The 13,666-nt window shown below is 34.3% G+C and overlaps 1 protein-coding gene across 5 annotated transcripts in view; it reads right to left on the bottom strand.

The window, feature by feature from the left end:
- Smr (nuclear receptor corepressor smrter) overlaps window positions 1-1,035 on the bottom strand; it is a 53,403-nt gene extending 52,368 nt beyond the window's left edge. For all 5 annotated transcript variants that reach the window (XM_070636471.1, XM_070636474.1, XM_070636472.1 and 2 more), the window contains exon 1: window positions 850-1,035. The gene's annotated coding sequence lies outside the window, so the exon portion shown is untranslated. The remainder of the gene's footprint in view (window positions 1-849) is intronic.
- Between the last annotated feature and the right edge of the window lie 12,631 nt (window positions 1,036-13,666).

Here is a 13,666-nt window from a genome sequence, read left to right as displayed (position 1 = left end):
GAAGACACACCCTGAGAAAAATTCTACTTTAAAGACTTTAAGCTTTAAGAATAATTTTTTTTTGTATTTTAAAGATGGATTCAAATTTGATTACTGGACAAACCATAAAATGGCCATCAGCCACGTAATTTTCACTTCACTTTAATCAATTTCTGTATGTGAATATACATTTTTTTTATGCATGCAGCAAATTACATAATTGCATCAAATGTTTCATATTTCACACTAGTTAAAAATTCGATGAGACACAAAAATTTGCAAGCTATATTCAAAAAAATCACAATTTATATATTTTTTGACTGACGTCGATTTTTTTTCTGCTGATTAATTCCTTGAACTTTGCATCTGATGCCTCAAAATAATTGCATTCTTTTAAACTCGTAAAATCTTGCAACAATGCATTTTCGATGCTATTTCTGGTTCACTGAATTTTTCTATGTCACTTTCTTTTTCTTATATTTCATTTTTGGATATATTTTTTTTCGATTCCTTCACAAAATTTATGATATTATATGTAAACTTCACATGGATATTCACTTTAATGTCTTCAAACTTTCCATCCAAATTCAAAATTTCTCTTTAGCTCAACATCCAACTATATGGTGAGTTTGCTGCGAAGGCAGAGAAGTAGAAAAGTGAGGCTCAGGGAAAATAAAATCAAAAAAAGAGATTCTTCTTGTTGGTTAGAAGGTTTCTTGCTTCTTTTGCCTTCTTGCTTTTTTTTCTGAGGGGGTATATAAAAGTTATATTATATAAAACGAGGACGATGGATGGAAAGAATGAAAGACGAGAATGATGAAAAAAAAATGTGAATTTTAAGCTAAGGCACTACTCAATTATGACATTTACCCAGATTTACACACTTTATAAAACAACAACACTTGCTTTCTCGATTATAATATGAAGTAAAAAATCCTTTGTGATAGAAATTTTATATTAAAATCCTTTTTAAATTAGTTTTACGAATTTTTTTCAAGTTAAAGAACAAGAGCACTGAAACGTCGCGTGTTCATTTGCGGCCATTTCTTATTTCTTATTTTTTTACCCTACTGCAGTGTGTTGGTACCAAAGAGCGCGCTCCTCATCATAATACACACGCACACAAACATACATTAACGTACATGTTCAATTCTCATTTTTTCATCTACACTCTCTCGGTTTTTCCCATTCTATTTCATTCTATGTGAGAGAGTCGGGTATGTTTGGATGTGTACGTCACCGTTGACTGCTTAAAATTCTCACATTTATATCTAAAAGTATCAAGTTTATAGCTACAAATACACTGTACAGTCCCACAAAAAGAGAATTGTTTTTTTCATAATCGAGTACACAGAGCTTCCAATAATGTCCGCATGAGAGTACATTGTCGCTAGTTGTATGCGATAGACTATAATACTTTAACAATACTTTAATAATGATTAGGTAAGTAACTACGACTACTATTGAAAATGCATAAATACATTACTAGACACTTCTATAGACATTCCAAAAGACTCTCACTTCGTAATGAATGAATTTTGATGAGAAGTGGAAACATATATACATATTTTTTTTTCTACTCCTGCTGCTGTTGTAGATTAAAGCGACAATTGAGGAACAAAAAAATAATATCAGACTTTAAATTAATATTATTATTATTATTATTTTGGATTTATGTTAATATTCACTGTCAATAAAAAATATGTGGAAAAAATGAGCGAACGAGATGGATGGAGAGAAAGAGAATCGATGACCGAAATGACCCCATTGAATGATTCATAACATTATTGAAATTCACACAATACTTATTCCAATCGATTTTATTTGCAATCTTTTTACAATTTTAATCTTCGCTTTTATAACGTATTTTTGTGAATTGAATTTACATTCATTATACAGTTTCGACACTGGATGGAATGTTGTTTTGATGGAGGATAATGTTATGGGAAATTCTGATAATTTCCTTAAAGTTGTTTACATTTCGGAATAAATTTTAATGAAAACGTCAACTGCTGCTATGGAATTAAACTGGCCTGGAAAACATACGACGAAGAAATGGCAGAAAATCCAGCTCTATCAGACATTATTCTGAACAAATCCTAACGTCCGGCTTTAAAACAAAATCGCCAACCTAAATTTGGACTCCGTTACGAAATTGTAAAGCCGTTCATCTTTCCCCTTAATCGTTGTGAAATTTCCGAATATTCCCAACCGTTCCCAAATTGAGAATTAGTCAAGAATTTACTTTGCGTTTCGTGACTATTGATTGTTTAACGAGGGTAGACTTACTAGACGTTACATACACAATTATCATGATCCGTTAGTATTGCACCATTTGAATGGTTTGGCGTAGAATGCAGAACGGTGAGGTGGGGTAGGTACATGGGTAGGAGAGGCTGAAGGGCTATGCAGACTATTGTTCGTCACTACTAAGTTCTACTTATAGAAATGTGTTATTCAAGTGTTACTATTAGGTTCAGCTAGGAGCCGCAGGCCAGTATTTACTGCAATTTAGAGGCACAGGTTTGCATCTATCTCCTCTACCTTATAGATCGTCCAAGTCTGCAGACTTGCATTTTCTTACTTGCACGCCTGTAAATTCGGACGAACCCCAGTTACTAAGTATATAAATTTATTAAGTATGATTTCTAATGAAAATAAGCTTACTGTAATCACTAAAAATAAATATGAAACAAACAATGAAACACAATCTCACATTTTTTTCCAGACGAAACATTCCTTATTTACACAGTTCAATTAAATGCGCTTATCTCCCTGATCACTAACAAAACAATAAGAATTTCGCATCGCAAATATTTTCTTATGAATGATCAGCATCGTCATCAAAAAAACAAAAATATGATATGAAAAGGAGGGAAAAAAAAGTTTTATTGATGAGTCTGATGTGGGAAAAGGGCAAGCAAATGTAATCGATAACTGTCACGTAATGTCTGTATGTACGTAAATATATTTATGAATATATAAATACAGCAAAAAAACGCTGAAAATTGTGCAAATAAATTGCTGATAGTTTCATATTCACATATTATTTATGCTGATTCCTTTTGAAATTTGATGAGCACTTGATAATTTTAATGTCATCATGATGTACATGCATGCCATATATAGTTCGCTACTAGTCGGGTATAAATTATTAAGTATCTTTCTTATCATATGTCGTGTCATTCTCAATTTTTTGTTTTATGTACACTATACATAGTGCATGTATACAGTCACATGCGACGTATATAGTTGGTTCATAAATATGACAAAATTTTCATGAGTACATACAAACTTTACTCTTGTGTATTGTGACTATAAATACAGTAATTTGTTATTTTCAGAAGAAATTTCACACAATAAATATAGAGTCATTTTGCTGTGGAGGAGGAGGAGGCGGTTGAAGGAAAAACTATTCTGGTTATTGTAGAAAAATTTCACACAATGCTGAAACAAATTTTTTGTTTTCATTTTTTACTGCTTATGCTGTTTTTATTGATGCTGAGTTGGGACACACAGAAGTGGAAAATTGCTTTTTAAAAAATATATAAATTTTTTTTTGCAGTCACACGTTATGACTGACATGATTCTTTTTTGAATCAGGCTTAGACACTCTGTTTTAGATTTCGAATCTCAGTTCAACTTGTTCAGACGTGTTTTGACTTGTTCGGCAAAATGGTAGAAACAACAACAAATCTCAACAACGAGGAAAGTAACCAAAAACTTTCGGAAAAACAACCTGAATCTCAACAACAAGATTCAGCACCCGTGACAACTCTCATCACCGAGGATATAAACAACGAAAAGCAACATGACATTGAGATGGAAAATCTCAAAACAAAACAGACAACAATGGATCAATTCGTCCAACCATTAAGGGCAGAAAAACGTCGCAGCCAACTTGAAATCTTCAGTGCGCCAGCCAAAAAGATATCTAGTGCTAGCAAAAAGAAAGATGACAACAAAAAACAATTTGACTTCTCAAATGCCAGGACGAATCTGTACGATGACAGATTGTTCAACTTCAGCGGAGATAACAGCAAAGCACCAGAACAACCAAAACAAAGTGAAATATCATCATCATCGAAAGACAACAACGTAACATCACAGCAGAAACCAAAACCACCACCGATCCATATAACTAGTGGTGGAGGACAGGAGATCAGAAGGTTGATGAACCAGATCAACAACCAACCCAGGAGTTTTATGATCAACGTCAAAAAGGATAAACTCAAAACAAAAGTTGTATCAACGGAGAGTTGGGACGACTACGACAGATTCATCAAACTCCTCAGAGAAAAACAACACCACTTTCACACCTATGCAAACCAGGAACCACAGATGAAATTCGTGCTCTACGGACTTCCAATGATGGAGATCGTAGACTTGGAAAAGGAGTTGAAAACGGAAAACATATCACCAGTTAAAATTGTCAAAATGACAATGAAACAAAGGAGACACGAAAACGACGACGACCAGAACTACCTTCTGTATTTTAATAAAGTACAGGAAGGTAACATTTTGGAAAACCTTCGAAAGGTTAACTGTGTCTACGGCTTCAAAGTAAAATGGGCTAAATACAACAACAAGCGTAACGGACCTTCTTTCTGTTCGAAATGTTTGCAGTTTGGTCATGGACAACGTGGTTGTAACAAACCACTAATCTGTTTCAGATGCTCTGAACAGCATGATTCAAAAACCTGTCCTTACATTTCGATTGAAACCAACAAGGTCCCAATCGAAAAACTAAAGTGTCACTTCTGCGGCGAGAAACATACAGCAATCTCACAAGAATGCAACATCAGGAAACAAATAATCGAGAAGTGGAAAGCTAAATCAATGAACGACAACAACCGAAATCAAAACAGACCATCAGGTGAACAACAAAGGAATTCACGAAATCCTGCTGGACAACAAAGGAATTCACGAAATCCTGCTGGACAACAAAGGAATGCTCCACCAACATCAAAAGCAGGTGAACGATCAGGCGGATCTGATCAATTTACATCACAAAGACCAGCTAGAGTATCCCAGAACCGGTACCAACAACATCTAGAAAACCAGCTTCTGAAACCTCCGCACCAGTCACCATAAAATCGCAAAATAATCATCCACAACAGAAACCCTCAAATCAGGGAAATCAAAACAAAACACGAAGAAACAGGAGAAGAGGAAGGAATGGAAATAACAACAGGTCAAAGCCAAAGACCAATAACAATCATCAACAGAACTCAACGCAGGTTGTAGAAATTATGGACCTAGACTTCAATTCACTAACCTTGGAAACAAACAAGGTCGATCCTGAACCTTCATCCAGTGGTAATACAAAGGAACAAATTTCACCAGCCCAAGGCACAATCGATGAATGCATGTTCTTCATCAACTCATTCATCGAAATCATCACCAAAAAGCCAGAGTACCTAAAAGAGGAACAGGTACAACAAGCCATCGGCCAAAAAGTTGCCAAAATCTACATGAGTCAACATGGATTGTAGTCACCAAAGAATCAACGTAATTTACTGGAATGCTAACAGCCTTGCAGATAAGATGTTAGCATTTCTCGACTACCTCAGCATGCAAAACGTTGATGTTGCGTGCATATCGGAAACATTCCTAAAACCAAACTCCAAAGTAGACTCGCATCCTGACTACGTAATTCATCGATTTGATCGCATTGATAGACCAAAAGGTGGTGTTGCAATCATTGTCAAAAGAAATCTAAAACATCAGCTTCAACCAAGTTACAACACAAAGCTAATAGAATGCATCGGAATAAAAGTCTTCATCAACGAATCAATAAGCTGCCACATCCTCTCCGTCTATCTTCCAGGAGGAAGCAAAGGAAGGAAATAGACGATCATCTAAGAGATGACATCAACAAAATAACAAACATCAGAGGAAACTACTACATCTGCGGAGACTTCAATGCAAAACATCGAGAGTGGAATTGCAACGTAGCAAACAAAGCCGGGACAATACTACAGGATATGTCCGGGGAGTTCATGATCTACTACCCCGATTCACCAACGTATTATCCAGAAGATCCGACGAAATCTGTATCAACAATCGACCTAATGCTCTCAAATTCCAGTCTGAACACTACAGAACTAAAATGCACAGAGGCAATGAGTGACCATTGCGCTGTGTATTTTCAAATCAGGACATCCAAAGTTGACAGAACAGACAACACAGTTTACAGATATGACTACAGAAATGCCAACTGGAAAAAATTTAAATCTTATATAACTCGTCGCATCGAAGACAGCACTCTGGAAAACCCGTGCAACACCGTAGAGGAGATAGAACATCATATCAAAGTATTCTCAGAACTCATCATGGATTCAAGAAACAAAACTGTGAAGAAGAGAAAGATCAACTTTGAATCGACAAAGCTCACACCAGAAATCAAAGACTTAATCAGGACGAAAAGAAGTCTTCGACGAAGATGGCAACGTAGCAGAGATAATCAAATCAAAACTGAATTAAACATCCTACAGAAAGTCATCAAAGACAAAATTAAGGAACTCAAAAATACAAACTGGAATAAGCGGCTTTCAGAAATCCAACCATCAAACCAAACAGTCTGGAGGATTGCAAAGCATTGCAAGAAAGGTTCAAAATCGATGCCACCGCTGATTGATGCAGATAGAACATTCATCACTAATAAGGAAAAAGCCAGCGTTCTCAGTGACTATTTTCGTAAAGCTCACGAAAATCCACTTGAGGACAACAACCCAGCACATACCCAGGAAGTAGACAACGCAGTGAAGGAAACATTGGAAGGAGGAAATAGTGACTGCACAGAACTTACAAATGTAGAGGAAATCTCATACATTGTAAGAAATCTGAAAAATCCTAAAGCACCAGGATTAGACGATGTCAACAACATACTCCTCAAAAATCTTCCACCAAAAGGCTTCGAATATTTGAAGTTCATCATCAACACGTGTCTCAAACTTAACTATTTTCCGAAAGTTTGGAAAAAAGCTAAAGTAATCCCGATCCCAAAACCTGGCAAACCAGCAAACGAAGTGAGCAGCTATAGGCCAATAAGCTTGCTTAGTTCCCTAAGCAAAATATTGGAGAGAGTATTGCTGAATAGAATAAACGAGCATCTGGAGGATAACAACATCATTCCGACTCAACAGTGTGGCTTTCGCACAGGACGATCAACATCTCACCAACTCATCAAAGTAATCAAAACAGCAAAGGAAAGCATAAGCAGGAAGAAATCAACAGGAATGATCTTCCTAGATGTGGAGAAAGCATTTGACAGAGTCTGGCATAACGGACTCTTGTTTAAAATGATCAAATTAGGGTTTCCACTACCACTTATAAAAACTGTAAGATCTTTCCTAAGTGAAAGAACTTTCTCAGTTTTTATTAAAGGTCAGTTCTCAGAAACCAATGAAATCAAATTCGGAGTACCACAAGGAGCAGTGCTTTCACCAACTCTCTACAACATCTACACATATGATATTGTAAGAGAAACAACCAACAATATCGCACTCTTCGCAGATGATACTGCATTGTATCATTCTGCAGAAAACTCAGCCGATATTGTAACACATCTACAACACACTGGAAGAAAAGTACAACAATACATGAACAAATGGAAAATAAATCTCAACAAACAGAAGACTCAAGCCTTATTCATCACAAATAGGTACTCCAGGCAACTTCCTAGAGACAACATCAAATTCCTCAACGAAAACATCAAATGGGAAACCGAAGCTAAATATCTGGGAATGATAATCGACAAGAGAGTGACATTAAAGCAGCATGTAGAATATGTGACCAACAGAGCTCACACTGCACTAAGACTACTTTATCCCCTCATCAGCAGGAACTCACATCTCGACGTTCGAAACAAACTTCTCATCTACAAGCTAGCCGTGAGACCCATCTTCACATACGGCTGTCCAGCATTTGAACGGATGGCAAAAACACATCTACAAAAACTACAAGTACTACAAAACAAATTCTTGAGAATTGTTCTCAACAAAACAAGATATGAAAGGATATCAGATCTACATACTGAAGCAAAAATACCCTCTATTGAGGACTACGTCGGAAAGTTGCAAGCGAACTTCAACACTCGTCTTGCGTCGCGAAACACCGAATAAACCACAACATAAATTAAAGCAAAACAATTTCAAAATAAAATCAAAAACTAAGTGATGAAGGCGATAAGTCAGAATCCTTTAAAAATTTAAATACAAATAAAATGTATCCAAACTTTGTACATAATTAAGTTAAAAATTTAATGAATAAAAAGTTTATTTTAAAAAAAAAAAAAAAAAAATCTGTTTTAGAATTGTGCGAAATAGCCAAAGAGCATGTTTTATGGTAGCGATACAACTACGGTACCTAAAAGCGTTCTCTTTGTCTATTAGGGCGTATTTTAATCAATTTAGTTAAGTTTACCTGATTGTGTCTCTGAGAATGAAGCGCATACAGCGTAAAAGTAATAAGTTTGAGCAATCGATCAAAAATCCGGCACTAGGCCGACTTGACGACATTTAAACCAAATCCGGCATCATGACAAAATCTCGCTGACCTAACGTCAGACTATTGAACTAATAACGAATTTGTGATATTAAGGAGACATCATATCACTAATGTATTTTGGAGACGGAAGGATATTTGCTTCCTAAAACATCATTTAATTTACCTGAGTGAATTATGTGATGTATATTGAACGCTTTGGGTTTAACCCATTTTTTCCCAGAAATATTTGATACCTGACTTGTCATTTGAGATACATTTAGGAGGATGCCTTCAAAGAATCCAATTACAAATTTTAAGTTTGAGATGTAGTTTTTGGCCCCTTGATATTTAGAATATGTGCTCATTGCTTGTTGTTCATGGATTAACATTAAACAGTGGATATCTTAAAAATAATATCATTAGACATTAGCCAGCAAAATATTCGTTCATAAGCAATTCTATTGAAACTAAAAAATTCCCAAGCAGTCTGTACCCCAACTCAATTTTCCTCTTTAATACTGTATAATGGAACTTAGCCATTTAACGTCTTTCGTAATACTATTATCGAAATTATAATAATCATGTTCTCAATATTAAAGTTCCATCGTATTAGGAAGCACGTGAGTATTTCAAGCTACAAAAGTACTTTTTGTTGTGACCTTATGAGAAATAAAAGTCACGAGTACTTACTATAAATAATATTTAGATGAAGTCATGATGTTGTCTTCATGAGGAAGAGCTGTGGTAAGCAACATTTATGTGCCACAACATATATTGGTGGTAAGCTAAGACTAAAACTGCACAGGACATATGGTTCATGATATTTACAAAGAAATTTTACGGTGAAGTAATGTGCCGAGGCACACAAGTTGTCCACCACTGATCTAAGTGCTGTAACGCTTCTCGAATAGCATAAAATTTTTAATAAATCAAAAATATAACGACAAGGCGTCGTGGAGGTGCGCACTCGTTCTTGCGCGGCACTCAGGTTGCCCATCACTGAGTAAGAGCAGAAAGTATGAGTAGAAATATATAAAAACATGAACAAACCTCACAATGCAGAGACCGATTTTCACTTTTGCGCCAAAATTTTTTGTAAATAAACTTAATTTCAACTTCAAACTTTTTAATTACACTAAAATAATAATTTTCTCATTGATTGTTCTGCTCGTTATGAATTCCTGGTTATAAACTATACATTTAAGCTAGTTGTCACTAAATAAATAGGCTTAAATTCACAATTAAATAAACTAAACAATTTTCTCAACTTTTTCACACGCACAAAAACAAGAAACTAAGTTCAAAGCTAATTTAAATTATAGAAAACCGTTAAAATTTGAATCTCAAAAATACGTTAAAATGAAGCTTAACTGCAATCTCAATTATTCATGATGTATTGATATCTGTCGATGACAAACTCAAAAAAACCACAACTTTTAGTAGTAAGTAATTCGCAATAATTTTCTCGTACACATGCTAGGATATGTCAACTCAAATTCAATTAAATAATTAAAGACACCAACATGTCCAATACTTTCAGACATTTTCCTTGCCTTCAAATTTCATTGTAAAAACAATTTTTCTAGAATTTTCATTTTGCAAACTCATAAAGTAATGCTTGCAATTCACCCAGCCCTAAAAACAAATTTCAGCTGACTAATAGAACTTCGTCATCAGAAAGAAAAATATTTTCTACTGATATAGCACCAAAAGCTTTTTGCCAAGCATATTAAATTATTTTTCGCAAGTCAACTATAATTTTCTCAGCATACAAAATTCATGAATATCTACAAATTACAGTCTTCTTTCGACTTCCTATTTCTTCCTACCATTTAATTTCCTTTTCTATTTTTTTCGTGAAAAAAATATGTTATAGCTGAATTTTAAATGGATAAGAGGAGGAAGAAGAACTTTTTTTCCACATATTATTTCAGACTATATTTTTCAATTTCGATGAACAGTGAGGATGAAAAATTGAGAATAAAAAATTCATCATAACATTAAAAGGAAGTAGGAACATCACTGAAGTGATATGACTCAGGATTTCATATCTTGATGTTTTTGATTCCTGTTCTGACATAAGGGAGTTTAGAATAGAGTAGAATCTGGTGAATTGAGTTAAATATAGGCGAATCTGCTGATGCGAGAGTAAGGTTTCTGTGGCTGAGTGGTCAGGCAACATGTTGGAACTATATTATTGTAATGGTCTTTAAACGAGTGCAGTAGTAAGAGATACGAAAAATGGATGATTTATTCATAACTTACACCTTGCCATAAAGACGGGTAACCCCTGATAGCTCAGTGGTTAGGGCCTGCGAATGGAAATCGTATGACGTTGGTTCGAGTCTCTCATGAGATCCATTACACAGAATTATACTTTTAATATTAATTCTACAGCGGATATATGTATCACTCTTTTGTAAGTACCCGATGGTTCAATTCTCATCAGATACTTAATTACTTACTTTTTGGAACCATGCTCTGACTTGGAGCCTAGGTTGCTTAATCTGTCTCTATTGAATCACAAAGCTTGTACAAATTTTCAGTTTTGACATCTAACTAGCAATCCTTCAGTACCGTCCTACGCCATGTTACTTCTCATCAGTTAACGATCTCTAAATCTATTATATAGAATGTTGTTAATATGATAAGGAGTCTCAATATTCTCACGACATTAAAGACTTGTTAGTTATTCTGTCACATTTTAAACATGCTTTAATTGACTATCAAACTAGAAAAACAGACAAAATTGGCTCATTTGGATCATAACTCGAAAAATATGCTATATAAAACAAAATCAACAACAACATTGGCAGTGTTCGTGCAAAAAATCTTTCAATCAATTTTTTATTTATTTTTTTTTTGCTGTTTTGAGCTTCGTTTTTGCAATCAAGAAGGAAGAAAAGAGAAATGGAAGAGAAAATACACAAAGAGAAGAAAACAACAAAAAAAAACGAGTTTTATGGAGTCGAGAAAAGAATTTTTTATTCCTGTTCTGTTTTAAAAAACACAGTTATGTCTATAAAGTAGACTTGCTCACATTTTCCCATTTTATAAACATATTTTTTTTTTTTTATTTTGAAAAAATACTTCTTGTTTCGTTCAATGCAGAAACTACACACATTCAGCACCAATCTCTCGTCAACAAAGCAATTTTATATTTTTCTCTTTCCTTATTTTGTGTTTCAAGCTTCTTTGGCATGTTTTTTGGGTCATTACATTGTCATTCAATGTGGATATTTACTCACATATTTATTTCATGAACTCATTTTTTTAGTAAGAATTTAAAGTATGGTTCTAATCGATAAGGATCTGGAGGATGTTGAGCAATATTTGACTTGAATTTTAAAGCTGAATCGCTAGGGTCGGTATTGCATGCAACCACAAATATGGGTTGAAATCACCCTCCATGACACATCAGGACAACTTCACATCTTCACATTAATGCTGAGCCATTACAGTGCCCTAGCGAATAAGTTGTGCTGTTCGGGAACCAATGAACATTAAACACAATATTCCACACAGTAAGAACTGAACAGCCATAGCTTTAAACAGCATAATAAAAATTCATCAAAAAAAAAGTCTTCATCTACAATAAAAATTGCAAATTTTCCTTTTGATTCGCTTCTGCATCATAAAAAAATATTATGAAATGTTTATTTTCTGTGCAGATATGCTTTATGTCTCTCAGTCGTCGTCGGCGGCAGTGGAAGTGAAGAAGAATGAACTCGAGAAGATTTTTTAAAAGCGAAGGCGAAAATGAAACTCAAAATGCAAAAATGAGAAGATTTTTTTATTTAATGACGAAGGTAGCAAAGCAATTGAGAAACAGTTTCAGCAATGAGGCTTGTTGTGCTGTTTATTTTAGCGTGGTTTTTGGAGAATTAGGTTGATTTGTGGATCATTTTAGGTTATTATGTCAAATGGAACTCTATTATTTGCTATTTTTGATGTGGATACGTTAGGTACTCTTAAGGAAGCAGTGTTAGCTAATCTGGACTATAATCCCATACAGCATGGTACAAAAAAATTTGGCTAGATTGCCGCCGAACACATGTTGCCTACCATTGTCTTAATGCAACTCGACCTCAAAATGCCCTCAAATTCAAGCTCGTCATGTGATTCACTGACACTGCGCCTCCGTCATTCTCATTAATGCCCCCTCAAACTTCATATATTGTTGTGTATTATTCTAATAGTAATTTGGTTTTGTTTCTCATTCTTTTGCCCTCTGGCAAATGTATTTATATACATACGTTCATAAAAAAAAGTAACATAAAAGATTTATTTCATCTCATTCGTCTGGTTATATATGCATAAACTATACATATTTCTCGTTTGTACATAATCTCAAACAATATAGCGTATTTTATACTGTACATAATCACATGTGAATAAAGAATTATTTATTTTGTTGCTATTGAGATATATCATGTATATAATGTGATGTATATACAATAAAATATAATGAAGTTTAGCCACAGTACAGTAAAATTCTGTGCTATCTACGTATAGCTTATATAGACAGAAATGATGCTTTATTGTGGTTTTGATGAGGCGGTTTTTGTGGGTTTTTTCAAAAGGCAACTAAAAGAAAAGTTTTTGGCATGAAAATCTAGATTGAGAATAGATATGGAACTGTTCATTTTGTGTTGATGAGATGTTTAGTTGTGGATGAGGTACTTAGTAAGAAATGAACATAATTTTGAGGGTTTTGCGTTTGTTAAATTTGGTTGAAGAGAACCTTGATGATGATGATGAGGGCTGCATGCTCTACACACAAAAAAGAAAATTAGGATATGCGTAGTAAGGCTTCAAGTATTGATTTAGCTTCAATAAACTATATTTACTAATGCTATTAGATGAATTAAAAGTACTAAGATATTCTTGACCAAATCCCATCACCAAATTGCATCTTCTCAACAAACTCTCAAGCTCAAATTATTTGAAATAAAATACTTTATTCTGCTTTAAACAAGTCTAGTCTGATCGAATTAATTAAGGACAATTAGGTGATTCTTTGAGCAAATTTAATTGGATAGAATTCAATAGGTAGTATTGAAAAAAATTTGTTCGAATTGAAAATTGGAAATATTGGGGTTCAATTGATGTACCTGTGTATTGTTTTACAGATTAGTAATAAATATGGAGTTATTCATTAAAGATATAATGTATTAGATTAGACCATGTAGGTCGT

This window comes from Chironomus tepperi, unplaced genomic scaffold, assembly GCF_022539635.2.
Source record: "Chironomus tepperi strain 1889 unplaced genomic scaffold, CSIRO-AGI_Ctep_v1 contig_128, whole genome shotgun sequence".
NCBI classification, from domain to species: domain Eukaryota; kingdom Metazoa; phylum Arthropoda; class Insecta; order Diptera; family Chironomidae; genus Chironomus; species Chironomus tepperi.
This window is presented reverse-complemented; position numbering and strand designations above follow the sequence as displayed.